Here is a 26,323-nt window from a genome sequence, read left to right on the forward strand (position 1 = left end):
GACTGCAAGACTAAATGGCTGTTACCAGATAAATAGGGGTCCCTACATCAGCTCCTTTTGTGCAGACGAAAGGCTTTTATCTTACGGCAGCTATATGTATTCCTGGGGAGCCTTTTTTGAAACATGAATCATGCTTCTCCCTCAAGCGACTGGCTCTGAAGGCTGTTGAGTTACATCAGTGCAGATGATACAAGAAGAGGGGAATGTCTCTCTCCATTGAGGGACAGTGAGATGACAGCAGGAGTGGTAGTGGTGTAGTGTGAGGAGAGAGTTTGTTGTTTTAAGGGCTGTCGACACTAACGAGCACCAGAGAAATATGCTAAAGCAAATGTGAGACGACCTACAACAAAAATTCATGACTTGTACTTGGTATAAATTGTTTCCCATTGGCAACGCCACTTTGCATGCGAGGCACAAAGCCCACTTCAAGCTTGGACCCCTAATTAAAATAAAACAGAATCTATTTCTGCGAGAAAAACTGTATATCAATGCGCAATTATCGCGACATGGGCTCAAGGAAGTCCACAAAATGACTGAAATAAGTGACTCAGAAGAAGAAGTCAGGTTAATCAGTCCGAACTCACTCAATCAACTCACAAATACATCAGAGTAAGAAGTAAAACACAGAGATGAATTTCCATTTTCACAAAGCGTATTACTTGACAGATATTTCTTTTGATATGCAGAACAAAGCTTCTGGAAGCATTCCCATTACATTAAAAATGGCTGACAGTACAATTCTCCGGCTCTAATATAAGCCTAATCATATCAGCTTTGGCTCCAAACCTTCTACATCAAACCTCTTCCCTTTCCAACTCACAGAGTTCTTGAAACAGAGCCAGTGGGAGATTTCTAAACTTCAAAGAAGAGCTGGAGGTTTTTTTTCTTTCTTCCCCCCTGAATAAAATAACAGAGCCATCCACAGGAACATATCTAGATATGTAGGCTGGTAAACAGTCTGCTCTGTGAGGCGACAAATCAGGCAAAATTATCTTCATTACGCGATCAAAAGAAAGAGATCCTAGATGTTTCAGCTGTAACAATGTGATGACAACCACAACAGGTCGTCAGTCATAACCAAGTCCAACCCACTGGACTGCGCTGAGAACCCAGATTTCTTTTCAAAAGCGGACGTGGGGAAATATTTGCTGATTTTACAAAACGTGTATTGCTTTAGAATCGCTTACTGCTTCTTTAAAACTAGAGATTGATACAGAGCTGCTGTGACGGAACACTGATCCCTGCAGAAGGAAAGACCTGAACCCAAAAGCTTTCAACTGAGTTGACCAGCATCCATCCGAAACCAGGAGGATCACACTGGCAACGCTGCAAATGTGTGATTTTTTTAGGTTTAACTTACTGTGTTGTGAAGTTTGCAGCGGACCACTGTGTCCCGCTTTTTGCTGCTAAAATAACTGAGTTATTATTAGTGCTGCTTGTTTTGTGATTTGTGTTGCACCACGTGGGACTATTGTGTGTTGCTCCACCATCGTGTCTGAGCCTAGCACTCCGTTGTCGGTTTAAAGGCCAGAGATCAGCTCATCAGCTGAGCTGACAAAGACCGGGTGCTGGATCTCAGCCACCGTCGCATCGCCTTGTTGCTTTCTTTGATTGCTTTCCCTTCTTGCGTTCTACTAACGCACATTTACACACACTTGCGTGTGCTTGAGAGATCCCCAATCTCTCCTTTGTCAGGGTCACATCTTTAAAGGTAGCCACCATTTAAGTTGAGCTCTCATGCCCCACATTTTTCTTGCGCAACATGACATCCCAAGTCAGGTCTGCCATCTTGCTCCTCCTCCCCCTTTCACGCGCACATGCCCGTGTGGACACATTGTGACCACTGAAAACAATCGTAAATGCAAATGTGTTGTCAGTTCACATAAAACAACTGTGTGGGTTTAAATAATAATCACACATGACTGTTCCAAACCAGCAAAGTAGCAGAAGCTAGGCAGCTAGCAACCACACACACTGAACACAGGAAGCAATCCTCTCCTCAGTCCATAACCATGGACGTTACTCGAGACCCTGGTGGAAGCAGTGAAGACAAGTCTGTGTCTGCTTTCAAGTTTGGCAATTCACATGGCAACCGGCTTCTCACCCTGCTAAGAAAAGCAAGCCAACACAATATCTCTGCTGCACAGATGACTCCCGTCTCCTTCTATTTTTTGGTTTTGTTGCTCTCTCTCTCTCTCTCTCTCTCTCTTGCTCAGCAACCCCGGCCAACATGGCAGCCAAGCAATGGTAACCACACAAAGCAGCAACATAATGAAGAGTGTGTGGAATCCTGAACCGAAGGGTCAAACATTTGGGCCCAATCCCATTTCTCATTCTTACCCCTACCCCTTGCCCCTTCCCCTTATAACTTTGTTTCAAGTGGAAGGGGTTGAAAATCTACCCATACCAAATGGGACACCCCTTCAAACGCCATACGTCATCACGTAGGCAGAGGCAACTTTTTTTTACAGGAGATTCAACATGCCTGGAATGACGGCGATATCATTGTAAAGACCCTCTTCCAGTTACTATGGTGACATACTCAGAATATTCAAATAAAAAACATGCTAATTACAGTATGTTGGGCATGACAGGACAGGTGAATCACACTGAAAATACCCCGTGGTCTTATGATGACGAAATAGCACATCACGTTAGTTGATAACATAAATTTTTTTCGGTGACTAGCGATTTTTTCTTTTGTGGCTTTTATGAGGAAAAGAGCCATAATACATTCAAACGACGAACAAATGTTGTCAAACTAATTTGTGAGTTTCTTTGGTCGCCTTGGACATTTTTTAAGCCGACTTGCCTGTGATTCACTAGGCATATGTCACAGCCCTCCTTTTGGAGTGAGGGTCTGGAAAATCTCCGTTTGGAGGGCCATCTATCCTTCCACCTTAGACCTCCCCCTCGACGCCATAGGGAATGGAGACACCCCCACCCCTACATGTGAACGCGCAAAACCGAGGGGTAGGGCTAAGGGGTAGGGATAAGGTGTGAAATGGGATTGAGCCTTGGTTTTGTCAGCCACGATTGCTTGAAGTCTTATTACAGCTATCCATCACATGATCATGTGGGCTGCTATTTACCCAGTCCATACACACTACCACAATAATGAGTCAAGTCTGCTTGTTAGCGGGTCAATATAAGATTTTTAATAGATTTCTCATCAGAGAAGTTGCATTTTGCAACCGCATAGCTGTAGTTAAACAATTAACTCCCAAAAGCTTGAGTTTGGACCATGTAATGACGGCAGACAGAAAGACAGACAGTGTTTCCTTCAGAATCAGATCATATCTGTGGTGGTTGCAGATGGGGGAGGGGTGACGGTATTTACAGGGCCGGTGCTCTCTCTGCCTGCCTGCTGACAACATGCCCACAGTGGGAACGCACACATACAGCTAAAGCGGAAACTATCGTTGCTGATGCAGAATGTTATTATGGGAAGTGTAAAAAGAAGGCAGGCACAGTAGCAAGGTGGGTTTGTTGTGTCTCTATAAGAAGAACGAAGGGATCCGAGTCGCGCTTGGGAGCCGTTCTTTTTATTTAACTATCATGTGCTCTACCCAATTGTCATCTGTCCTAATCCACTCACTCCCCTTGATGTGAGCAGAGATAATCAGTCGGTCACGAGAGCTATATGTTGTCGAGGTTCAGGGCAGAACACACAGTTTTAGTTTCAGTTACCCCCTCCTGCACGTCGAAAGAGAGAGAGACGATGGCCGAGAGAGCTACAGAGTGAATACAGAGATGGAGGGCCGTTAGTGAGGACAAATAATTGAATCTGAGAAACCGTTTTGTTTTGTTTTGTTTTATTTAATTCACTTTAAATCTGATTGTTTCATGGTGGTTATGTTCAACACAGGCACATTGCTGCATAAGATAGGAGTTTTGTGTATGCATAGCAGTCTCAGAAGGTCATCCGTTTTTGCATCAGTAATTTTTGAACATCTTCATCATATTTTAAAAATTCCGTTTTAATACTGATAAACATGATAATTTTGGTCACTATAACCGATGTTACATTTTCATACCTTTACATCTCTTTTCCATATACTGAATACTGTATATGGGGCCCCAGGTGTTTTTGTAGCAGAAGGCTCCACTAAAGCAAATTATACAGTGCATTCCTGAACGATGACTCTATATCTCCTTCTCTTTCCGCCTCTTTCTCTCTCTCTCTCTCTCTCTCTGTCTCTTACACACACACGCGCGTACACTTTCTCTCTCCCCTATGGTTCCATGTAGCACACGCCCTACATGCCAATAGAAACGCACACAAACCCAAAAATACACACACAGACCATGCAACTAGCTAGCACTTTCACACAGGGTCAACTTACTAATTCTACAAAGCTAATCTGAACACTCAAACAGGAGTGAGAGAGAATGACTTCAAGGACAGAGTCGAAAATGATTTTTCGCGTGAGTGAGTGAAGTATCAGTGTTCAGCTCAGTTTAGGCTGGTGCTGCAGTGTAACATTGCCGTTATTTATTTAACATAAGTGACAAAGACAGAGGAAAGAGGAGCAGATAAATGGTTGAGTAGTCAGGTGGTGTAGGAGGAAGAGGATAGAGGGGAACAAAAAGACAAGAAGACAAATGCAATATATATCTTGATACTTTGAAATCTCCTCTATAGCACATAAACACTATATGACCCTTTACAATCACATCAATACAATGATTCTAGTAGTTCCTACAACACACTGTATGTCTGCATTAAAAAAAATCTTGCTTATATTTATTAGTGGTTTCATTCTAACAATTGTAAAGTTGTATGTTAAAAGGTGGAAATCACAACCAATTACCATTTAACCAATTACCAACCATTTAACAAAACAAACAATTGCACAAATGGGCTTTTGAAAGCTGTCAAATGAAAATAAATAGGTTTATATGAGTGGAAGATGGCGAGAAAAGTGGAACACCATTGTCAAAAAAAGACACGCGAGTTTGTACTTGAATTCCCCCTCAAATTCTAATGCACAAACTAACCATGCAAGTAAAATTGGTTAGAAACTAAAAACTAAGAAGTCACATCGGAGATACATTTTACAGGTGGTATTTTAAATGTCCACAGTTTACATTCAAAAATGTTGCTGATAATTGACAGATGAACTTATTGGCTTTGTTAAAGAATGGGAAATGCTCCATCAGTCCTCACAAGAATTTGATAATGGTTTTGATTAACCATGGGACCACTTGCCTCAGCTGTTAAGAAAGCCAAGATAAAAAAAAAGTTCATTCTGCAGTGCACGTGGTTTCAAAGAGCTGATAGAGGTTTGCATAATGCGTGCAATTAGGTCAATAGATGGAGGAAGCAGATCTTGGTTGGTGAGGTGAAGTACATGATGAAATTCCAGTACAGAGATGGTAAGAGAAGCAGTGCATAGAAAAAGATGAGAGACAGAGGAGGTTTCATCCCCACTATAAAAATTCCCATCTCCTACATTCCCTGCCATCATGCCTAAAAAGGATTACTGACAAGTCTGATAGTTCCATCCCATTGTTTTGTTGCACTAATCAATATATATTATATATATTATAAAAAAATTTTTAACAAAGTTTTACTATCTTTATCCAGGATATTGTTTTTGTTTTCAGCCCTCTGTCTGTGTATGTATGCATTTTCACCAAACTTTATTGATGTTTCAATGGGCCACTGACGCAGGCAGGATTTCTCCTGGTGCTGCTGATTGTCAGTGTGTTTGTGTGGCAGTGAGAGAGGGCCAGCTGGGATAAGAGCGCTGCACACAGCTCCACAATGAAGTAAATGGCACAAAACTGTAAGTTTGAGACATTATATGTTGTGTAAAACTTTTTCGTATATATTTAAGAAACTGTGGCTGGACAAATTAAGACTATGTCATATAAACCACAGTCAAGGTAATTCATGGGAAAGTACAGATGCAGTACAGTAGAAAGAAAAACGGTTGGAACCAAGAGTTCAGAGCAGTTTGACGGCGGAGCTTTTGTCTCATGACGATCACTTTAACACCCATTTTCCAGATTACCTGAAACTTTGGGGACGTTCAATAAGGACATGGGACACATTATAGATTTGACAGAAAATAAGGACAAGCTAAATAGTAATATATATACTATCTAGCTTGTCCTTATTTTATATATATAATAGCTAAGTATTAATGATTTTTTGTAAATTGGCTTAAAGGGATTTGGTTCTTATAACCTAACTATGCATTTCAGCATATGACCCAATACAAATCCAGAGACCTCTCAGAATTCTCTGCTGGCTGGGGCTTTGAAGGTAAATGCATTTGAAAAGATTTTTAGACAAACCTTTGGCTAAAAGCAATGTGAGTTATAAACATTATCAAGGGAGGAAGAGGATATTTTGCAAAACTCTGCCTCGGCAAACAGCCAAACATTACCTCAGTATAAAATGGGTTTTATTGTCCGGCTAGCCTGAGATGACCAGGGTTTTGTCTTGTTCTAATCTTTTCTCAACCAGGAAGAAGAGTTCACAGCCTGTGTTATGCAAAGCTCAGTGGGCAGCTGGACACGGAGGGTTGGAGGGGGTGAACATGCTCTAATGGGGATCAAACCACTTATTAATGCGAGTGAATCCGCCAAACAAGCTTATACTGCAACACGCGGACACATTGGGGCTTAAGCAGTCAGTTTGAGAACTTGAAAAGGGGGGGGAACCACTACTTGAGGTGTGTTTTAGATTTAGGACATTTCCTCGCCAAAACTCAGTAGGTTCGTTTTAGCCCACTTTATACAGAGTTCCCGAAATATTTTTTTATATATAAAAACGTGAAGTGAGTTTAATAGTCCTAAGTGGTGTAGAGTTGTAACCCCAGCTGTCATGCAAAGCATGCAGATGAGTGTGCGAGGGGCCCTCTGAGGAGCCATTTATTGGCCATTTATAAGGTTAATGAAGCATTTAGACAGGTGAGGCAGAAAGGTCAGGCCTGAGCCTGACCTTTCTACCTTTCTGCCCGTGATGTACATCACGGCAGACAAAGCATCTCTGATCCACCTGCTGTTCACATACACATCACACTCTTGTCTAAATATGATTAAAGCTGACATCTGACTGCCTTTCCTCAGCAGACTGTAGATCTCAATGCATGTCACGTTTTGTAATTTACTTACATTAAGACAAACATCAGCTCAAGATGGGGCTTTTATAGTTCCTAGATAATGCTGAATTGTTTGATCATGAATGCATCATATGCTTTTTGAATTCAGAGTAAAATCTGTGATGGTCAGAGCGCTTTGATCGGAGACCAAATGGTCACGTTCAATTAATAAACTCGCACAGAAATTATTAATTTTCCTTGATTTGTTTCCATTTTTCTTAAAAACACAACAAAAATACCCAATAAAAATTGTGTTAAAGTAGCGGATCAATGCCACATGCATCTCTATGTATTGTTATCTCTAACAGTGTGATCTGCAGTTTGACCTTTGCCATGTTGGTGCTGATAAGTCTGATGTGGGTAGTGCTGCCAAATAAATGGAATACTACTATTTCTGATGGTTCAACACAAATCAATTTTACACTGGTACATGCTGCTGCCATATGCTCACGCTCTAAAGTCTGACATGACGCCTTCTCCCACTAACTTTTATACATCATCAAACTAACCAGCCATATATAAATGGAAGCATATGCAGCCTGAAACAGAGTTGTACACTCAGTTATGAACCATGTGACAACATTTTAGCTCAAAGCGGTGCAGGTGGTGATTTTCCCTCAGGGTATGTATGTCTGAGATCATTCAGTACAACAAACCCATAACACACGGCTCCGCTCGGCTCAGTTGCTTTTGATACTAGCCCTCCACAGACTCACGGCCCTCCACACTCCCTGTATTTGCCCAACTGCAGCCTTGTACCAGAGTCAGACACTAGACTCTGTGCTGTCAGCCTGTGGATGTTACTCCTGATTCCTGCGGCCTGCAGACTTTGGAGACTCTAACTGCTGCAGATTGATTGATGTTTTGTCAGTTTTATGTAGCGTAATGGTGCGTTCACATGCGCACAAGTTTGGTCTCGCGAGTAAAAAAGCTTGGTCCCTGGAACATTTGTGCTTATTTGCGGCATTCGCACGAATATTTGCCCTTTCTTCTTTCACTTTCTCTGACAAAACTACTCTGAACACGCGCGTAAACATGAACTATTGAATAAAAAAAAGGCAGACAGGAATGAATGGGAAAGCCATACACTGTTCGAGGGGGACCCTTTTCACTGTTGCACAGTGCTTTCTTTTGTTTGGAGGATTTTTGATTTTCTGACATGGACTAAACAACTATTTAATGGAAATGTTGTTGAGCTTAAGTTGTTGCCGGAGGAGGCAACACTAGCAATTTGATCCAATTTGTCCTAATGCCTCAGACACACTACAAGATTTTCAAAGTCTTAAGATCGCTCTTCAGCTCATACTACACGACGTGCTGTCTTGTAACCGCAAGGCTTTCAGTCACTGTGCTGTTCACACTACATGACTCATGGGCATCACACACTACTCGATCCTTCACCAGGAGAAATGTCTCCAGAGTACGTTTTGTCACGAAAACACACTTAAGTCGTGACACAGTAGAATACGCGATACAGGAATTGTTTGTCACTGTCATGATGGACGTCAAATTGAAACAATATATTGCAGAATCAACGCACTCACTGCGACTCACAGCACAGTTCACACTAAAGGATTTTGGCTTGCCGACATCTCCAGATATTATGCCTGCTAGAATTCTTCCATACTGTATACTCCTCCTAACAGTAAAAAAGCCAACCTATCTCCCTGAGTAATTCATCCCTCAATCTGAAAAAAGAAAGGTAAAACTCCCATTCACCGCGCCTTTTTTCTATCACATTCATACACTGCCAGAAGAGCCGCCAGAGGCAATTTAAGGTTAAGTTTCTTGCCCAAAGACACACCTGCATGTGGACTGGTGGAAGTTGGGATCGAACCGCCAACCTCCGGCTGGTGGACAAACGACTACCTCCTGAGCCACAGCCGCCCAAAGTCAATGTCAGTGATTTATTCACTATGATAGTGACAAACCACTGACTCCACTTACGGATAATAACAGACTAACTAGCTAGCTCCTGAACCACCAGTTAGCTCCAAGATGTACTACTCCAGTGCAACTAAAACATCTAATACAGATTCTGGTATCAGCATGGCGATTCTAAAATTGTTGGAATAAATTTTTTGGATTGGCACTACTAAGAAAAATGGAATTGTGTGTTTGTGGACTATATAATAATAATATAATAATAATGATTTTATTTATATAAAGTAGCTTCACAAAGTGAATGCTTGTATATATGCTTGTAATGTTTTGTATTAATGCTGGTACATCACTTAATATCAGAGTAAAATAAAGAAAGCTTGTGCTCCATAGAAGCCCTCATGATTAAAGGTTTGGAGATCTTTTACTTTCAGTTAAGACCGAAACTAACCCTAACTGGCCCCCAGCTGTCAGTGAGAGGAATCAGAGTCCAAGTCCCCTGACTCCACTCACCACGGACATCTGCTGCTCCTATTCATCACATCTGGAAGACAGATCACCAAGAGGCCACCAGAAGCAACCAATGACGCCTGCTGGGTCCACCCAAACAAGAAGCCTGTGTGTGTGTGTGTGTGTGTGTGTGTGTGTGTGTGTGTGTAAGCAATCAATCAATCAAAAATACATGCTGATACCAAACTGTGTACATCATTAAACTCAGCCACAGACACTGGTTCAGGCCTTTGTAAAGCCCATAGTTAAGTCTCAGCGGCAGGAGCAGACCAAAGACATTCCTCTGCTTGCCCTAACTCAAACTCTGCTTCCAGCCATAATTACCAAGTACTAAACAAACAAAGCTAAACATAGACAGAAAACACACACACACACACACACTCGGAAGGAAACACACTCCCTACCAAGTATAAAACACTACCTACACTCAGTTCTCTTTGCTGCTTCTGTTTGGAGTTCGATAACCATTTATTCAGCCAGTCAAAACGGATTTCATATACATTTACACCGGTCAGTAAACAGCAACTAAGTGTGTGTGTGTGTGTGTGTGTGTGTGTGTGTGTGTATGTGTGTGTGTGTGTTAGCGAGAAGCAAATTCTATCTAAAAGGCTCTGGGTTTTAATCTAAAGCGTCTGTCTGTGAGGTACAATCTGGGCCAATCAGTGAGATCCCACCGTGTTTTTAAGGAGGGATTCAAGGCAGTGAGGTTAAATTTCATCATACAGAGGAGGGATGAGTCTTCCTCCCTGCAAGAGTTAATCGATTAACCCATAAGTAATCCACTTCTAAATCATTCGCCAACTTTTCTGATAACCGATTAATCTGTTCAAGAAGATTTTATGAAACAAAAGGCAGAATTCATTGATTTCAGCTTCTTAAATATGAATATTTTTGAGTTTCTGTTGAGGAGAAATGTGTCCTTCAAAAAGGACAAAAGTTGACAGAGTAAGATTAAACTAATTAGCCGAATTATGTCCATGCTGGAGTTCTGCACATGCCCCACAACTGACACCTGAAGGACCACATGTCCTGGATCTCTGAGACTTGGTTGGAATGAAACTGACCATAATTGAGACCCATGAACCAGACCCATTACTCATAGATATATAGTTTTTTTCATAGAGCCTGACCAATTAATCGGTTGGCTGATCAAATCAATACAGAAAAGATGTGCATTTATGCTTACAAATAAAGAATGTATGTTTATTTTCTTAATTTAAGTTCTATATATTTGGTTGCCTTTTTACTTATAGTTGTTTATAAGAAAGTTTATGGGGAAATAGTAAAATAGCCAGCCTCAATTATATTTCTTTGTCATAAGGGTTTGATAACAACATCTTAGGAATCAATAGCATTTTTCTTGGCATCGTCCCCCAGCTATGATGTTCTGGTTCCACTTTATTTCATCCATCGTGGATAATTAGCTCACAGGGCCCATGTTCCCTCCTCCCACTGATTGTTGTGTATCTCCTCAAAGCACATGACACACATGAGAAGACAGTAAACTGACACAGCCAGAGAGGGAAAGAGAGACATTCCTTAACAAGCTACATATGAAAATTACTCAACTCAACTCTGGCTCAAACATGGTGTATGCAACAAAGTGACTTGAACCCTTTTTTGGAGAATCATATCCTTATGTTTATACTGATAGATGACTGACGGAGCCCAGTCAGTGCGAGCAAGAACAAAAGTGGAATTGATGTTATTTGCGGTTACTGGATGAATTACTTTTGTGTTAATGGTGTGTCTGACAGTGTGAATTAGTGGCGGTTAGATAACTCAAAAAGCAGTCTTTGGATCACACATTTTGTCAGTTATAGAACCCTTCTGAGACCGTCCGAGGCCCGATAGTCACTGAGCTGGAGAGAAAACACAGACAGAGAGAGAAAAATAGAGGGAGCAGAGCACCCAGGGATCTATCTAGGGCTAGGCGATCTGGCCAAATGATCAAATGACAATCTTTTGGGATAGAATAACGATCTGAATCATGATTTTCTCACCATCTGGGCTACGTGTATATAAAAAAATAACAGGTCAGGACTTGGACCACCAGGTTAAGTGTACGTTCACTTACACAAAATGTTTCTACAGATCGTTCGCGTTACTGCCTTTACTTAAAAATGACAAACTAAAATTACTGACTAAAAATTTGTTACACAAGGGGCGATGTCTCCATCGATTTTGGTGAAGTACAACCAGACTTTCGACCAGTTTACTCTGCGGAAAAATGTATATCTGTTGGTTGTAAGGAATGCACCCGCAGTTTTCTGTAACAACACTTCTTGTATTAGAGTCTTCAAGGTATCGGTGGTTGCCAGAGCATTGCAGAAACTTCGAGATGAAAGTTTGATTGATTCCGATATAAGATCGTCAGATAGCCCACCCCTACATCCATCCATTATCTATACCACTTTATCCATTAAGGTTTTGCGGGGCATACAGCCTTGGGCTAATCCCAGTTGAATTTGGGCGAGAGGCAGGGTACACCCTGGTCAGGTCGCCAACCTATCGTCGGGTCACATACAGAGACAAACAACCATTCTCTCTCACATTCACACATACCGTCAATATATAGTCTCCAATTAATCCAATGGACTGTGGGAGGAAGCCGGACAACCCGGCGAGAACCCACACATACACAGGGAGAACATGCAAACTCCACACAGAAAGGCACTGGTTGGTTCGAACCGGGATGCGAACCCCAAACCTTCTTCGCTGTGAGGCAACAGCGCTAAACAATGTGAAGGGATTGGAATGTGTTTAACCAGACAGTGACTTAAGGTACACGGTCAGCCTAGCATACAGCCTTTTAGCTACACACTGCACCAGATCAAATAGGACTGCATTCTCACCACAGCGCTTCAGTCCTTCAAGAGTCTAATCTGTTTCACAGTAAGGGAAAGACACTTCCTTCTTCCACAGACACAGAAGAAACAGTCTGAGCGGGCAGCCGTTAGTGATGTCAGAGTGTGTTGGAGCAGACGGAGGTAGTTGAAGGACTCAAACTGCTACTCTGGTTTGGCCTGAGTTTCACTGGGTGGAGTGACATGTAAGAGGATGTTGATATTCCACACAGGAAGACAGTCAAACAAAAGGCCTGGCCACACACAGGCCACACAAAGAGCAGATCTGAGGACCAGCAGGCCTGACCCAACAAGAAGTATGTCGTATTCATGGTGGAAACATCATCTCAGGCAGGAATGAAATCCTGTCCCACAGTTAAAGCTGTTTTTGAAACCAGCGCTCACACAAACAATAAGTTAACAAGGGGCAGGAATTGTGTTTGCTCCTCACTTTGACTACCAAAAACGGTGTGCATTTCGGAAAAGCAAGTCGAGCAGAGGTTGACCAGTTACAGCTAAAAACAGACATCAATTACAACGATACCAATGTGGAAGTTATCTTTCCCTATACAGTATATGAAATTAGAACAGCGTTTTGTCACATAAAGGATCGGATATTGCCTGTTTGCATTCCTCTTGTAATTCAGTGCCCTCTAGTGGCGGCAGCAGGCTGTTGTCTCTTCATGCTAGCTTGACTTGCAGGGCTCCGTGGCGGCTCATCATTTCTGTCATTTTCGTGGGTGTGACAGTGTCCCAATTATTAGGGTTTGGGGATTGTAAAGCGGAGGGGAGAGCAGCTTGCTTTTCTCATCATTTCTTCATCATTTCTGTCATTTTCGTGGGTGTGACAGTGTCCCAATTATTAGGGTTTGGGGATTGTAAAGCGGAGGGGAGAGCAGCTTGCTTTTCTCATCATTTCTTCATCATTTCTGTCATTTTCGTGGGTGTGACAGTGTCCCAATTATTAGGGTTTGGGGATTGTAAAGCGGAGGGGAGAGCAGCTTGCTTTGGCCGTTTGTGCGTTATGGGTTAAACCAATGGGTGACTAGCCATAGCTAGCACAGTGTTTCCCGTAGGATTTTGAGAGATTAACAAAATTTAGGGGCCCCCTGAAAGGGTCTGAGGTCCACCACCCAAATTTTGTACATTTTAAAAGTTAAATCCATTAATCTGGTGAACTTTGATAGCAGGAAATGTTAACTCGAGCACCAGCGTTACCTAAGATGACGTCCCGACGGACACGGCCCGATGCTCAAAAGATGAGGACATTGTTTGAAGGAGGCGTCCGATGAATTCGGTGGTGTGGAGATATTTTGGCTATTTAAGGTCCAACTAGAAGCAAAGTCGTAGCATCACGTGCACTGCAAAATGTGTCAGAGGCATTTGTAGCAGTTGAAGCAACTGCATTACACAGCAGCAGTTGTATAATGTTTTACAGTACATTTATCACGTTCTGACAGAAAATATATTAAATATTTAAACCAAAATTAACTTTGTTTAAATATTATGATATCTTCACATCTCACAACCTTTAGGCTTTACAGAGATTTTGATTTGATTTATTTCGTGATTTATATCAATATCGATTTCTCAAATTATAGTGATAAGATTTTTTTCCATATCGCCCAGGCGTATGTTCTTGTAAACAATCGTGTTCTGTAGTAAAGAATTTAATCATAAACACATAATGTAGGTTGTGAATGAAAAATCTTCACCATACAACCTATGTGTTGTATGGATACCATTACAAAAAAGGGGGAAAAGTAGTTTCTTTTGAAAATATTCAGATTCAGATTCAGATTCAACTTTATTGCCATTTGGCAGAGTACAACTACAGAACCAATCAAATGCAGTTGACATCCAACCAGAAGTGCAAAAGAAGCATTAAATACCAAAGTGCAGGGTTACAGTGACAGATAAGGAGTATGGTGGTTTTTGTACAGAGAGTATAAATATACATTCTATATAAATAATATACATGTAATATATATGTATATATTGCAAAGTGCATATAGAGGGTTATGTACAGAGAGTAAAAATAGACATTCTATATAAATAGTATATATATACAAGAAATATATATATATATATGTATGTGTATATTGCACAGGTTTTTGGACATATTACAGTGAATGTAAACAAGTAAACAGTGCAGAAGTAAAAAGTAACAGGTAATAAGTAAGCAGCTACAGTGCAGATGCTGTACAGGAGGTGGGGGATTATTCAGTAGTGTTACAGCCTCTGTAAAGAAGCTGTGTCTGAGCCTGCTGGTACGGGAGCGCAGGCTCCTGTATCGCCTGCCACATGGGAGTAGGGTGAAAAGGCCATGGTTTGGTTGGGTGGCATCCTTGACAATGGATTTGGCTGTATTTTTACAGCGTTTATGATATGTGTTGTGGATGGAGGGGAGTTGTGAACCAATAGTCCTTTGGGCAGATTTCACTACCCTTTGTAGTGCCTTGCGGTCGGCAGCATTGCAGTTGCCATACCATACAGAGATGCAGTTTGTGAGTATGCTCTCAATGCTACAGCGGTAGAAGTCTGATAGAATCCTAGGACAGAGATCTGCTTTCTTAAGGGTCCAAAGGAAGTGAAGGCACTGATGCGCCTTCTTCACCAGACTGGAGGAGTGGAGGGACCAAGAAAGATTTTCTGTGATCTGAATCCCAAGGAACTTAAAGCTAGACACACGTTCCACCTCAGCGCCGCTGATGTGGAGGGTGTGTGCCTTGCTCTTGGTTCTCCTAAAGTCCACAATGATCTCCTTGGTCTTCTTTGTGTTGAGTGCCAGGTTATTGCTTTCACACCACATAGCTAGATGCTGAACCTCATCCCTGTATGCTGTTTCATCCTCCTCTCTAATCAGGCCCACCAGAGGGGTGTCATCTGCGAACTTGATTATGGCATTGGAGCCATAAATAGGAGCGCAGTCGTGGGTGAAGAGAAAGTAAAGCAGAGGGCTCAGCACACAGCCCTGCTGCACGCCAGTGTTCAGGGTGATGGTGGAGGAGGAGAGACTTCTTACTTTAACAGCCTGGGGTCTGTTAGTAAGGAAGTCCATAATCCAGTTGCAAAGTCGGTTGATGATGCCAAGCTGCCTGAGCTTGGTGATCAGCTTGGAGGGGATCACAGTGTTGAATGCTGAACTGAAGTCAATAAACAACATTCTAACATATGTATTGGGGCTGTCCAGGTGGGTGAGTGCCAGGTGGAGCGCTGTGGAGATGGCATCCTCTGTTGATCTGTTGCGTCAGTAGGCAAATTGGTGCTGGTCTAGTGAATCGGGCAGACAGGATTTCAATTGTGAGAGGACCAGCTTCTCAAAACATTTTGCAATGGAAGTCGTTCAGTTCCTTGGCTGTGGAGTGTTTAGGCACAGGAACAATGGTAGCAGATTTAAAACTGTGGGGGACTGTTGGAAGGGCTAGAGACACGTTGAAGATGTCGGTGAAGACATCAGCCAACTGCTCTGAGCAGGCGCGAACACAGGTCCGGGAACTCAATCAGGGCCAGCAGCTTTCCGAACATTCACCCTGCTCAGGATGTCACGGACATCTGATGTGGAGAATTGGAGTGTGTCCTTGTCCAGTGAAACAGCTAACTTGACGGCTGCCTCCACGATTTCCCGGTCAAAACGAGCGTAGAAGTGGTTCAGCTAGTCTGGTAGGGAAGTAGAGGAGGGTAGGGAAGAGTTGCATGGGGCTTTGTTGGTGATTGTATTCAGGCCTTGCCACATACGCCGGGGGTCGGAAGAGTTGAAGTGCTCTTCAATCCTTTTCTTGTAGGTGAGTTTGGCCCTAGATATTCCTTTCCTCAAGTCGGATCTGGCTGAGCTGTAGGACTCCCGGTTGTGGCTCTTTGGAGTGTCCCAAATTACAAACTGTATAAACTGCCTATCCTGCAGGAGACCAGTTTTTTATACTTTTTACACACACACACACACACACACACACACACACACACACACACACACACACACACACACACACACACACGCACACACACACGCACACACACACACACACACACACACACAAAAGGAGAGAGACAGAGAGATCAGACGTGGGGTCTGAACAAGGAGCACATGGCTCTTGTATCGTCTTTTGCCTTCAGAAACTATTTGTTTCCATGACAACCACACACTGAACTCACACAAAAGAATGAAACTTGCCTGTGTGTGTGTGTGTGTGTGTGTGTGTGTGTGTGTGTGTGTGTGTGTGTGTGTGTGTGTGTGTGTGTGTGGGTGGGTGCGTGTGTGTGTTTACAAGAGAGAGAGAAATAAGGCAGGGTGAATTGAAGACTGCAGACTGGCCAGGCCATCACACCGACTGAGTAGACAGTTACAGGAAGCAAAACAGATGGTGCCGTCTGCTGCGTTAAAACCTCAGGACACTGTATTATTCACTTCGAGGAACCCCCCGCCCCCCGCCAGCCACATGATCCACCTTACAGCTTTACATCAAATATTGAGATTTAAAACAAGCCTAACATTACATTCTGTTTCTGTTGTTCTCCTGGATGCTGAGCTTAGTCTTCATTCCTGATTCACTGACTTTTTGAATTTGGTCAGACGTCAATTTAACCACTTCAAAAGCAGGGTGAGGATGCTGAAATGATCAACATTTCAGCAGCCGCAGCTGTATACAAACAATTCAATCACCCAGGAAGTGACTCCAGCTGAAGAAGTCTTTTCTCTCCATAAAAAGCAAATATGTGCTTAAGGTCTCCAGCAGAGACTGGTAGCCTGTCAGGGGGAAGGAACCTGCAGTTTAATTAAAACCAGCAGCAGTTTAGTTGACAACAACAAAAAGGCCGCGTCCATCTTAATATGTGTTAACTAGGGATGCCGACCAAGGCACGGAACGGTATCCATGAGCGTGAAAATCTTTTGACCTCCCTCTTGGGGCATGATCATCCAGGCTGTGTCGGCGAAATGTCAGTTGGAGAAAAAGAGATGTGCATTGATTCATCCACTTCTATAATGCCCTTACACATGTAAATAGAGCATAATCAACATGTGTCATAGGGCTTTCGTGTGGACAGCAGCGCTATGTATGAGCCACGAAGTAGATAAGAAAAAATAAAAATAAATAAGTTTACAATTACTACAGGAAAATATAGACTCAGTGCATGACCTAGTTATTTTCTTTTTAAAAACAAAAGCAAATGGAAACCATTGCTACATTAAGTTGAATTGTGATGAGAGCCATAACAATATTTCAGTTGGGTTTTTTTGTAAAACAAACAAACCATTTTTTTTTTAAAACATTAAGGAACAGGTTGGATGCAGACATTGGGACTCATGCAAAAAACGTTCCTATGAACAGATTTGTTTTAAAACGTGCGTACGAGAAAACTTCCTGCATTCACCATTTTTGGTGCTGCTATTAATCAAACCAAGTTTTTCAGAGTTTTGGTCGTTTTTTAATCAAATTGAAGCAATTATAAATATATAATTTAAATTAAATGTATATATAATATTTCAATTTCACCTCATTATGTCAACAATATTCTGTTTGATTCTGCAATTGGAATTCTAATATAATTCTACATGTATTCATGTTCCTGTTAAACGTTGTTGCGCCATGGCCAGGGGAGCGCACAACTTTGGCAGTTGGCATGCATGTTGCGCACACAGTTGCTTGACTGTCGTCTTGAAAGCTATTTTGAGATCAGTTGTTTAAACTTCACTACAGACGAGACAGGAGGGTTCATACACCCAGCATTTCATGCACACTCCTGCATCTCTGGTTATGTTACATTTTGTTTCATCCATAACTGTGACAGAGGTTTCACGCTGACCTCCCTGCAGTCATCGATAGCATCGCTGTAGCGAGTGTTTTGTTTTTTTTTAGGCCATTTTCATATCTATGCATTTCATCTTTATTTCAGTGACAGTGCGACTCACAGGTGACTCATTTATATCTCTGCTTTAGTCGGTCACTTAACTCTTGCTGACACTGCTAAAATATCCTAATATCCTATTTAATTTCTGGGTCTGTAAAGAGAATTTCAATCTCTGATCCTGTAAACTTCTTATTTATCCTTTTTCATGCCGTAATGAACTCTTCCTGACATGGGGCAGGAAGCGAAACCTTATATGGTATTTTTGGGGCATTGATTGTGCTAATTTACAATACTCGTGCACAGTTACACAAATACGCACAGGTGAAGAGTTTGATGAATCCGACGTGGCCTCTTTGTACCAACTTGCGGTACGAACAGATGTAGGAGAGATTTAGGATAAGAATACGAACATGTTCTTGCTTGATGAGGCCCAATGTTTTTTCTTAATGCATATATATGTGCAATATATTTTTTGAAGGGCAACGTTAATAATTACATTTATTTAGAAGACGTAGAGCAGGACCTCCAGTAGTAGTTTCTCATTAAAAAGTCATCTATAAATTGGGTTTAGTCCAAAGTCAGGCTTATTTTTACCAACCAAAGGTCCATCATTTGGATTATGTGGCAATTAACCTCTCAAGAAAGTTTGATAATAACTTAATTTAATAACTATCGATTATTTTAGGGAAAAATTCCAAACTCTCTGTGTAGGACTAGGTTATTGTTTGAAATTTGACTACTTCACTTGCAGTCTAATTCATGTCCGGAAAATGTTGAAATAAATGTAAGCAGCACTGAAACAACAGACATTTGCCTAATTTTACATTTAATTCCCCACAATCAATTTGTAAGTACTAAAATACTGGTATTGTGAGCACTATTGATTTGATATGCATTTAACGGAGACATTATCCTTGTATTCAGGTTCATAATTTTGATTTGGGTTATTACTTGAAAAGGTTTAGATGTCCTAATGTTGAGTAAGACCATCAGTTTCCTCATACTGTCCATTCCTGCACCTCTCTCTTCTCCGTCTGCACAAATGTTTGAAAACACATATGACATGTGCACCTTGGTAATGTGAGTGCCGGTGTAAACAAGAAGCAGATTGTCAATTTGCAGCTGGTGGATTACAGAAAATACTAATAATGCGGAACAGCAATGGCGAAGAGTAAGAACTGGGAATTTTCTTTTCTAGGACTGACAACGGCGTGGAATGCTTTGGACCCACTGTTGGTAATCGAGTCGAGACTGATAAGAACCAATCAGGAGATGAACGTGTGCGTCTGCATCATTGTCAAGTTCTCGTTTCTGCCAGTCCATAATAAAACACAAGCCCAGTGTTTTCAAACTAATGCTGGGCCAGCAGCTTTTCCAAAGGTCAACACTGTAGTGGCTGGAAAACACCAGAGTTGTGTGGACACCAGGCATAATTGTAGCAGGAGTGATGTTATAATTAAAACAAATGACCGCGTATGTAGCCTTCATTTAAAGTTACAGTGTGTAATATTTAGAAGAACTTATTCACAGAAACTTATTCAAAACTATGTGTTCATATATGTATAATCTTTTTTTCGTCAACTTTGAATGAGTTGAATATAGTTACACATGAGGTGGACCCGACCTCCGTGTAAGTCACCATGTTTGCCAGAATCCCGGAAATGGAATCAACGGTGCACCACCATAAAGTGTCCCCTGTCGGCGGCTCAGTTGGTTGCGGTTTGCAACTTTACCACCAGATGTCGGCAAAAAATTACAAAAATTACACACTGGGGCTTTAACCCTGGGAGACTCAGCCTCAGTTAATGTAGAGTCTAATGTAGAGTCATTTTACCACGAAAGCCATGGTCGACACAAAGGAAATATGAGAAAGTGCTGCATGAATATGTTCTGCATTGCTCAATGCTAGAGAGACAATAAGTTCAATGCAAGAATTGTTAGCATCAAATCTTCAAGAGTTTGGATGACTTCCGGTTTGGCCAGGCAGGGGTAGGACGCGAGAAGGCAGAGCTCCCCGCCCAACCTTTCAATATTTACTTTTAAAAACGCTGCTCAGGGCATTTCACTGCTAGTATCAGACAGACAAAAGGCCCTCAACATTGACGATATGAGTAAGAATAAGCCGGCCAGTGCGCCCGGCTAGCACTAGCCCACACAGTGGTGGAACGACTTCAAACGCCGAGGGTGTTTCCGTGAGCCAGCTTGTAGCCAAGTTGTCGAAACAACGGTCTTCACTCAGACAGGACATATCTGCTTTAATTCAAGAGTGGATTGCCCCTCTCCAGTCCTCCCTGAATGCAATAACAGAGACTGTTACTAGCTTTCAAGCTAGGCTAAGCGCAACCGAACCTCTGGCTGGGGATAACTTCAGTGCGATATTCACGGGCAGACGGGAAAATAAAACAACTAAAGGAGCAAAATGCAACACTGCTCGAACGTGTGGATGACCTGGAAAACCCCTCTCATAGAGCAAACCTTAAGATCTTAAACATCCCAGAGGACAGCGAGAATGGCAAGCCCACTGTCAAGTTTGTATCCGACCTGCTGGTGGAGGTGATGGGTGAGGAGGTTTTTGTGACCCCCCAGAGCTGGAGCTGGCTCATCGTTCTCCCGGCCTAAGACCCAGAGAAGGGCAGCCGCCCCGTCCCTTTGTGGTGTGGTTTCATCATTTCCAGGAGAAAGAAAGGGCATTGCGGTGGGGCCCGACGCACGACGTGGAGTTTAACGGCTCCAAACTGAGGATCTACCCGGACATGTCTGCGAAGAAACTCGCAGCATTTAAAAACGTCAAGCAGCTCCTCTATGAGAAGAAGATAAGATTCAGTCTGCTACACCCTGCACGTCTCCGGGTTCAGTTTGAGGATGAGACTCTTGTCTTCCACTCACCCAAAGCTGCCAGGGTGTTCTATGACCGTCGGGTTGCCGCATCCCAATAGACTGATTCTGACTCAAATGGACTAATCTGAGACTGACAGAACTTCAAGTAAACTTGCTTCATCTAGCTGAAATGATCAATATCTCAGAGGGTTGGTTAATTTGTCAGTGTGATATGGGCTGTGAACTAAAAGTCAGCCTACTTGATATGATAATGGCGGTTGTTTATGTTGACTGGTAACTACACTGTTATTCATCTGTTCAGAGTCAATGCGCTGAGTGTGTATACTTGTTAAAGTGATAGCGGGGAGCAAGGTGTAAGGGGAAATAACGTATGGGCTATTGGAAGTTTAGTCGCATTAAGATAGCTGCGGTTCGTTACTGTTCAGAGAACGAACCTAGAGCTTCCACATGTTCTAGGGTTAGTTTGATGCCGTTTACTTTTTCTTTTTTCTTTCTTTTCCCCCTTTTTTCTTTTGTTTATTTATTTTTTCTTTTTCTCTCCCTTTCTCCTCCCTTTTATATTTTACCGATCTGGCTATACAGCTCCATCCATTCAAGCCATATCATTACCCAGTTTGCTTGTTTATTAAGCAATGAATAGAGCGAGCACAAATGTGGTTGGAGGGTCTGCAGTACGTTTTGTTAGCTGGAATGTCAGGGGCATAAATGGCACAATGAAGAGGGTGCGAATATTTTCACATGTAAAATGGCTGCACACTGAAATTGCATTTCTGCAGGAAACGAACCTACAGGTACAAGATCAAGTTTTGCTTAGAAAGGCCTGGATAGGTCAGGTGTACCATTCAACCTTTAGTAACAGGGCTAGAGGCGCTGCAATTATAATCCATAAAAAGTACTCTTCACTGCTTCAAACATAATTTCAGATTCCCAGGGATGTTATGTTATAGTATGAGGTCGTCTCTATCACACCCCAGCGGTTTTAGTTAGCATTTATGCCCCCAACTAGGATGATACAGATTTTTTCAGGAAGATAATCACCTTATTACCAGATTTAATTACACATCAACTAATATTTGGCGGATATGTGAACTGTGATGGACACAGCCATGGACCAGTCAAGTACCAAATCTGCACCTCCATAAAAAATGTCCAGAGCTCTTTTTAGTCTTATGACGCACCTTGGCTGTATAGACCCGTGGAGATTTTTGTACCCGAACAAAAAATGATTCTCTTGTTTTTCACATGTCCATCAGTCTTATTCAAGAATAGATTATTTTTTCATTGATAAGCGTCTTCTTCCCTCAGTGAAATCTACTACTACTCTACTATTGTAGAATCTGATCATGCACCCATTATTCTTGACATTGGCTTTACACTTAATTACCCACCAAGGCCAGCCTGGAGACTTAACACGGCATTACTTTCCGATGCAGACTTTTGTCAGTTCTTGTCTAAAGCAAAGATTTCATTTTAATGAACGAATCAGAACGACTCTGTATCACCATCCATATTATGGGAAACATTAAAAGTCGTACTGAGGGTACAGATAATATCATTTTCAGCTTCACGTAAAAAAAATAAAACAAAGACAGGAAGAGCTCATTGATTCTGTTCTTAAAATCGATAACCAATATTCAACAAATCCAACAACCTGAACTATACAAAGAAAAATTAAATCTGAAAGGAAAATATGATTTATTATCTACTGAAAAGACTGAACATAACTTGTAAAGATCACAAGCATTCTTTTATGAACATGGGGAGAAGGCAGGACGCCTACTCGCCCACCGGTTAAAGGCTAAGTCGTCCTCCCAACTCATATCAACAATTAGGAAAACACCTCAAGAATTGACAATAGATCCCCAGGAAATTAATAAATAAAATAATATTATTCTTAGCTACATAACTCAGAATTTCCTCTGGACACTTCTTCTATGGTTTTTAGAAACCCTGAATACTCCAACAATTGCACAGGAACAACGGGACAACCTGGAATAACCCCTAAACCGACAGGAAGTTCGGAATTCAATAAAGGACATGCAGAGCGGGAAGGCCCCTGGGCCGGACGGCTTCCCAGTCGAATTCTATAAAAAAATTCTCCTTAAAACTGATCCCCTTACTTCTTAATATGTTTAAGTACTCTTTGAACAGACAGCTCTCCCACAGAGCCTCACAGAGGCTCTCACTACAGTTTTACTGAAGCCTGGAAAAGATCCGGTGGATTGCAGCTCTTATAGGCCTATCTCTTTGCTGAACGTGGACATTAAGATACTGTCGAAAATTCTGGCCTCTCGAATAGACACCATAGTATCAGATATCATTTCAAATGATCAAACCGGTTTTGTGAGAGGCCGTCACTCATTCATTAACATTCGTAGACTCCTGAATGTGGTGCATTCTCCGGCGTCTGGGGGAGGACCTGAGGTGGTGGTCTCCCTAGACGTGGAGAAGGCATTCGACAGAGTAGAATGGGAGTATCTTTTTACTGTACTGGGTAAGTTTGGGTTTGGTCCGAAATTTATGTCTTGGGTTCGTCTATGGTATTCATCTCCAAAAGCTGCAGTAGTCACTAATAAATTACGTTCACAGTATTTTCCTTTATCTAGGGGTACGCGTCAAGGTTGCCCACTTAGCCCATTACTGTTCATTTTAGCAATAGAGCCCTTGTCAATTAAACTACACCGTCCATACATGGCATTAGAACGATGGGGATGGAATATAAAGCTTCCTTGTACGCTGATGATCTCTTAATTTTTTTATCGGATCCGCTATCCTGTAAATCTGAACTTTTGAAGATTCTGGCTGACTTTGGCGGTTTTTCAGGTTATAGAATTAACTATACAAAAAGTGTTTGTTTCCCAATCAATGATAAGGCTAAGCAGATTCCAGACACAGACTTGCCATTTTGTATATCACACTCTGATTTTAAGTATTTAGGAATAAATATCACCCCTTCTTTTTCTGATTTGTTTAAAGCCAACTTCACACCTATTATGGAGAAACTAAAAGCTGACCTCGAGAGATGGAGTGCTATTTACCTTTCTTTAGCTGGAAAAATCAACTACGTCAAAATGAATGTGTTGCCTAGATTTTTATATTTGTTTCAAAGTATCCCAGTTTTCCAACCAAAATCCTTCTTCCGTTCAATTGATGCGCTACTCTCAAGTTTTATATGGGGAGGTAAATCTTCAAGACTTAAAAACATTGCTTGAAAGGCCAAGGAAAGGGGGTGGGCTTGTACTCCCAAATTTCAGGGTTTATTATTGGGCAGCGATCTGCAAAAAATAATTTACTGGTTTCAGGCCCCAGTGCAGTGAGGAGGCAAAGCTTTGTAATCTGTCATCACTTCCTGCACTGTTAACAACAAAACTTCCTCTCTCCCCATCACAGTTTTCCTCAAGCCCAGTAGTGCGTTCGACACTATGAATTTGGATACAGTTTAGGCAAACATTTAAATTGTCTGACCTTTCTATGCTAAGTCCCATATGTAATAACCACCTTTTTTCAGCCGCCAAACTCGATGTCACATTTATACAATGGGACACTATGGGTTTTACTACATGCAAGGATTTTTCCATAATATTTTTCCTACTTTCACAGATTTGGCCAAAAAACACTCTTTTTCTAAATCCATTTTTTTCCGATATCTTCAGATCCGCCACTTTATTCAAACGTACAACCCATTGTTTCCTCAAATACCTGAAAGTTCAAACTTGGATGTCATACTAAAGACTCCCTTAACTTTAAAGGGCCAAATCTCTAATTTATATAATTCAATTATGTCGTTTAGCAGTGTATCAACAGACAACATCAAGACAAAATGGAAAGAAGAATTTGGGACAGTTATTTCAGATCAGACATTGGTTAGAGCTCTTAGCTGTGTGAATGGAACCTCTTCTTGTGTACGTCTGAATCTGATTCAATTCAAAGTTCTCCATCGTACTCACTATAGTAAGGTCAGACTTGCCAAAATATACCCTGAACTAGATGAGACATGTGATCGCTGTAGAGCCACCAACGCAGACTTAGCTCATATGTTTTGGTCGTGCTCCAAGTTGGGAGAGTTTTGGAAATCAATATTTGGGATTTTGAATGTGGCTTTTGGCCTAGATCTACAACCTAGCCCTTTAATGGCTGTATTTGGAGTAAGAGGTAATGACACTGCGATAGCCATTACCAAGAAAAATGTTATTGCTTTTGCAACTCTGATCGCTCGAAGGACAATACTCTGGGAATGGAAATCACAATTACCACCGAAGGCATCAGTGTGGCTTTCTGATATGATGATGATTTTAAAAATTGAAAAAGTTAAATACTTTCTTAGAGGATCAACCAAAAAATTCTACAAAGTCTGGGACCCTTTACTGGTTTATTTTGACAAACTTGCAACTCTCCCCTCTCATTAGTAAATAAGCTTCAACGTAAAGCACAAACACTTTCATCTTCGGAGAACCCCCCCCTCCTTTTTTTGTGTTTATTATATATATTTTTTTATTATTATTTTTATTTTATTTTTATTTTTTTTCACGGCACAAGGGATTGTTAGGGTTGGATGGGGTTTATAAAAATATAAAAATGTTAATTGTTAAAATGCTACAATTCTGGTAACATTGTAGATTGTCGCAAAGAGAAATGTAACCATTGTAAAATATTACAACTTGTGTGACATTGTACATCTCTTGTCTTACAAACAATAAAAATACATGGGAAAAAAAATCTTCAAGAGTTTGAGTATTTTACATACACCATACACAACACAAGGGTAAATTAGGAACTGTATGATTAAATAATATAGATAAATTATGGGTCTATAACCACACACCTTATGTCAGCTTTTAGTGATTGCCAGTTTAACATACTTAGGGTTTGGGATAAGTGTTGTCAATGCAGTGAGCATCAAACAACAAGTTTTTAACCTATCAATATGAAGTATACACAAAAATATTTACTACATCTGTATAACTTCAACATAGGTACCTATATTCACTCAATTTCTATCTTTTTCTTGTTAAAGCAATGGTTAAATCTGTTCAAAACCTGCCCTACCTTCATGACACACTTCACATGAAGCTGATGCAGGACCACCACAACCGAGAAGACTGCATCTCAGCATATTTCCAATCGCTATAGGTGGATTGTTCTTTTTCTCTAGAGAGACGCCTTTCACAAAGTGTGAGCTTGTCCTCAGGGTTACGCCTCATATTCCACTGTTCAGGCAGGATTTTTTGTTTTAATGTCATTCCTTCCAGCAGCTAAGGGTAAATCCACCATTCATTGCTGACAACA

At 41.4% G+C, this 26,323-nt stretch overlaps 1 protein-coding gene across 1 annotated transcript in view; it reads right to left on the minus strand.

Annotated features, from left to right (window-relative positions):
- The window catches only part of ccdc102a (coiled-coil domain containing 102A), a 78,687-nt gene that overhangs the window by 51,644 nt on the left and 720 nt on the right, over positions 1–26,323 (minus strand). The gene's annotated exons all lie outside the window — the stretch shown is intronic.

This window comes from Scophthalmus maximus, chromosome 4, assembly GCF_022379125.1.
Source record: "Scophthalmus maximus strain ysfricsl-2021 chromosome 4, ASM2237912v1, whole genome shotgun sequence".
NCBI classification, from domain to species: Eukaryota; Metazoa; Chordata; class Actinopteri; order Pleuronectiformes; family Scophthalmidae; genus Scophthalmus; species Scophthalmus maximus.